Source organism: Microtus ochrogaster, chromosome 18 (assembly GCF_000317375.1).
Source record: "Microtus ochrogaster isolate Prairie Vole_2 chromosome 18, MicOch1.0, whole genome shotgun sequence".
In the NCBI taxonomy this organism is placed as follows: domain Eukaryota; kingdom Metazoa; phylum Chordata; class Mammalia; order Rodentia; family Cricetidae; genus Microtus; species Microtus ochrogaster.
Window position 1 is genome coordinate 3,864,147 of NC_022020.1, and position 4,733 is coordinate 3,868,879.

The 4,733-nt window shown below is 42.3% G+C and overlaps 1 pseudogene; it reads right to left on the reverse strand.

Annotated features, from left to right (window-relative positions):
• Positions 1–3,356: 3,356 nt before the first annotated feature.
• Positions 3,357–4,733, reverse strand: part of LOC101991655 — a 21,437-nt pseudogene continuing 20,060 nt past the window's right edge.

A 4,733-nucleotide genomic window follows, 5' to 3' on the forward strand; every position in this document is an offset into this window, starting at 1 on the left:
ACTAGCTCTTGTAGACCAGGCTGGCCTCAAACTCACAGAGATTTGCCTGCCTCTGCCTCCTGAGTGCTGGAATTAAAGGCATGCGCCACCACTGTCAGGCCTTACTTTTTTCCTTTTAGACCAAGCAAGCCTTGAAATCATCAGTGGTTAAGAATGCTATTGAATTTCTGCCACCACTCATATGCAAGTATTTTTGCTGACTGAGCTATCTTCTTTTTCTTAACAAATTTATTTTTTATTTTATGTGCATTGGTGTTTTGCCTGCATGTTTGTCTGATCTTGGAGTTACAGACAGTTGTGAGCTGCCAGGTGGGTGCTGGAAATTGAACCCAGGTCCTCTGGAAGAACAGACAGTGCTCTTAACCGCTGAGCCATCTCTCCAGCCCCTGAGCTATCTTCTGAGCCCTGATTTTCTTATATTTATCTTGGAACTTATTTGAACTTTTGGATATGTGAGTAGATTTCTTCCACCAAATTTTGGGAAATATCAGCTATGCTTGTCTTCAGCTCTGTCTGCTTCCGTTCTGCTTCTTTGTTCTGTTATTCAAATCTGAAGCTGAAGCACTGTTCGTTCTTTTCTTTTTTTTTTTAATGTTGAAAAGAATATATTTAGAATTAGCCAGATGGACCCAGTTTAGATTTTTCTTTTTTCTTTCATCACGTCCCCCACCCTCTCATGCACACCGCTTGCTTTCTTCAGACAAGGTGTCACTAGCTAGTTCAGGCTAGCCTTGGACTTGACATCTTTCTAACGTATCCTGACAAGTGCTGGGATTATTGGTTCAGCTCTACAGCCAGCAAATGGTCCCAGTTGTGACTTAACTAGAAGCCAGTCACATAGATGCCTTTGTCTCTTCTTCAAGCTTGAGCAGGAACAGACTGCTTCAGAGTCATGGCTTTTTGACACCCTTTGCACTATTTGATCTTCCCAGTCACGTTTACACAAACTTGTCTCCTTGCTGGGCGCAGTGGTCTGAGAACCTGATGATGGCGTTGCAGTTGGGTGCATTTGTTCTGGAGGGCTTTTCTGAGGATGTTTGGGCTACCTCGGGAGCTGCGGGGTCTAGGCTGTGAAGATGGCTGGTGCGCATGCCTTGCTTTCCTGATACAAATGCCTTCCAGTGTTACCCTCTTGGCTCTGAAAGCTTCAGAAGGCTTTAGGAGAGGAAGTGCTTCCTACTTTGCTTCCAGCACCATCCTGGTAAAGAAGGCTTTGTTTATAATTTTTAGTCTTCATTCCTTTGTCTATTGAAATTTTTGTTTCTAGAGGTTCTACCAAGTTTAGGAATGATGATGGTCACAGAGTTGTCTCGAAGGTGGCTAGCTACAAGGCTATACAATCAAGTCTGAATTTATTGTGCTAGGGCCACAGCTCACACAGCTTGCTTCCTGGTCCAGTGAACCTGAAGGAGCTTTTAAGAATTCTCCTAGGCTGACAGTGCTCGAGGACTTCACAGTGAACCATCAAAATACTCCAACTCACTCACCTATACTCTTCATATTATTCAGATCAGATTAGGAGTATGGATTGATGGCTGCCACAGCTTTCTCAAGCCTCTGCTTTCCCAATAGCTGCTCTCTTATTCCTCCTCTTCATCTTTTTCCTTCTCTTCTGTTTTTGTTTTGTTTTGTTTTTCTTTTTTGAAAGGCTCTGTGTAGCCCTGGAAGTCCTGGAACTCACTATGTAAACCAGGGTGGCTGAATTTGGAGATCCACCTGCCTCTGCCTCCCAAGTGCTGGGGTTAAAGACATATGTCACCTTGTCACCTTTGCCCAGCATACTCCCTCAGTTACTATAACAATAATTTTCCCGAATAACATTATGTTTAACCTGTTAATGTAACTTAGCTCATTTTTAGTGTCTGGTTTGAGGAAGTACCCAAGTAGCATGGAGTGACTTGAGGAAGCAGGCTATAAGATAATATCTAGGACTGATTTGTCCAGGACCTAGAAGGCAAACAGGATGTTGTTCTATTACTAGGTGGAGCAGAAAGTCTATGGGAAACGGCATCTCCTCCATTTAGTATCTAATGTGTTAAAATAAGGAACTAAATTGTTGGAGGGCAATATTTTGAAAGATAAAGTAACAAAAATTGAAAACTATGGGTCCATGGGGTCCACAAAGACAGTAGAATTGGCTGATTACTGCTGAATTGTTCCTGTTCTGTGGAGGGATAATGAAGGATGGACAGTTAACAACAAAAGCCAAGGACATGAGCCAGGTCCTTTAGTCATGGCTTAAGAAGTCCTGCAGTGGAAAGGCAAGCATTTGTCAGAACAGCAGTACCTCTGGACATTTGGATGCATACCAAAGGAGCTCAGTGCCCTGCTGGGGAAGGTGTACTATACTGTGATGAAGGCTGTGGGAGTGGGAGCTTCACTGCCCTGGCTTCAAGAGCACACATGCTTTAATGCTTCTCTCTCTTGAGCTTTCCCTAAGGAATGAGGTCCACAGGCTCATGAACAAGCTGTTCCCCAAACCTGTGGAGAACAGCAAGTTGTGGAACAGAAGTGATGAACTACAGAAGCCATGAGGAAATACTTCTCAGACCTCCAGCTTCAGTGAATTCCACTGGTCAAGGACCACAGCTACTTTCCTTTGAAATCCAGTGCTGTGTTTGTATTGAGATTATACATGATGTGAGTGACTAGGCCAGCCTGTTCCAGAGATGCTGGAATCATCATTCATCTATCAAGTGTGCCTTCCTTTCCCCTTTCACTTGGAGTCAGACTTGCATGAGTATTTGATGGTCATTCAGCTCTCTCCAGCTCCTTCCACTTTTTTTTTTCATTTCCACTAATTTCTTAGTACATTTTCTTTTTTAGATAAGAAATATTTTAACCCAAAATATGAATATTGTCATTTTATACAAACACAATTATAAAATATAAATTTAAATTTTATACGGAAGAGATTCAAGAGGGCCAAAGTGCTTGGGGCCTAAAAAGCTTATGAGCTGTGAGCACAGGGTCAAACCAACTTGAGCAATGGGAGCACTGTAGAAGAATGGCTCAAGGTTAACTAAGGGTCTGATTTGCTTTCTTGAGCACTAAGTCTAATATTATTAATTTTCCTTACCTAAGGTATAACAAGAAACAAATTCTAAGCTCATTATTTTACAGTTGTGTCCTCAGAAAAGGCAGAGCTTGGGATGAAGGTCTCAGGTGTCTCTGGTCCTCCACTGCTGCACACACTGTTGGGATGGGCTCTTCTGGGAACCTGCTTCATCAACTTCTGTGTTGCATGCCTCCTTGGGTCCAGACTCATCTGTGCTTCTTTAAGGCCTTGGCCAAATTTGGCAAGGCCAGCATGGGGGCCACCTGCAGTTGTCAAAGCATGTAGACATTTTAAAATATCACAAGAACAACTCTGTTGTACTCTTCTCTTCAGCTGGTCTATTTTTTTCCTTGCTTTTGTAATTGTAAAGGAACAACTTTTCTATCTAAGTCAAGAATTCCTTAGCAATGAAACATTTGGCTACTTTGCTTAGTGTTTTCCTTAGACACTCCAAAAGTTCCCTGCAAATCCCAGTGAAAGATCCTACCCATGGGAACACAGCGCTGAGAAAGCCTGTATTTCTCAATTATCCATCTTGTCTTTTCAAACACTCATTCCCATTGAGGTTCTTCTAACACCTGTTGTACTTCAAGTTTGTAAATGACAGGCACCATCAGGGCTAACTTCTGCACTTATAACCAAGCAGAACATCTGGGAGCATGGTAAAGAGTTACTTCAATTGTATGGACTAACAATCATTCCAATGAACTTTGCTCCTCTTCTGGAGAAGTAACTCTGGTTGTGTGTCAATATCTCATAAAGACGGATTAGGATCAATTGCAGCATGAGAATGGTACCACCCAATAACACTGTAGCCTCTAAGAGCCAAAGTTTCTGAGGCCTATGTTTGTGATACAAGACCCACAGCACATTGTAGGCCTTTGCTCAGATTGTTACATGCTTCTGCTGCATAGACTTTAAGGGTCTTCTCAGCCTCTGGGTATCTTCCTCCTAACAGCCCAATTACTTCCGCCATAGACACGTGAGCATGCAAATCCATTACTAAAAGTGCGTCTGAAACTACTTTCACCTAAAAAGACTTCTGCTTTTTTCACTGAAAAAAATTACAAGGTATCAGTTGGAAGGGATCAACTGAGCTTTTTGGTAGTTTTGAAAGTTTTGAAGACTTAAACAGGTTTACACTTTACCTCTTCTCTTCTTTTTGCCAGCTCCTCCACAGACAGATGCTCCAATGTTTGCCCAAGTCTTTTGCATTACTCCAGTTTTCCCGTGGGTCTCAGGCCCTATGTCTCCTTGTACGCACAGACTGTAGGGCCAGGCAAGCTGGCATGTCGCTTCTGCATCTGTTCTGTCACTACTAATACTTTAGTGACTGGCTGTGGCCTGTTATGTATTGCCTGCTCACATCCAAAATTGGTTACTCCTATCAACTCAAGGTATGTATGTATAAATCCATCCAATGCCATTAGCGTCCTTGCAGTTCTTCAAGCCAGGACATGCTGAGGTCTTAGTTAAGTATTTCGGTTTGCATATTTCCCACTGATCCAAAATGTAGTTTTTAATCTTCAAATAGCATTCTGGTGTTTTAGCTTGGTGCCCCTCAAAAACTTCAGAAATTGCTTGCTTTTCTTTTTCTTTCTTTTTTTAATTTTTTTATTGAAAAAAAAATTCCGCCTCCTCCCAGCCTCCCATTTCCCTCCCCCTCCTCCCATTT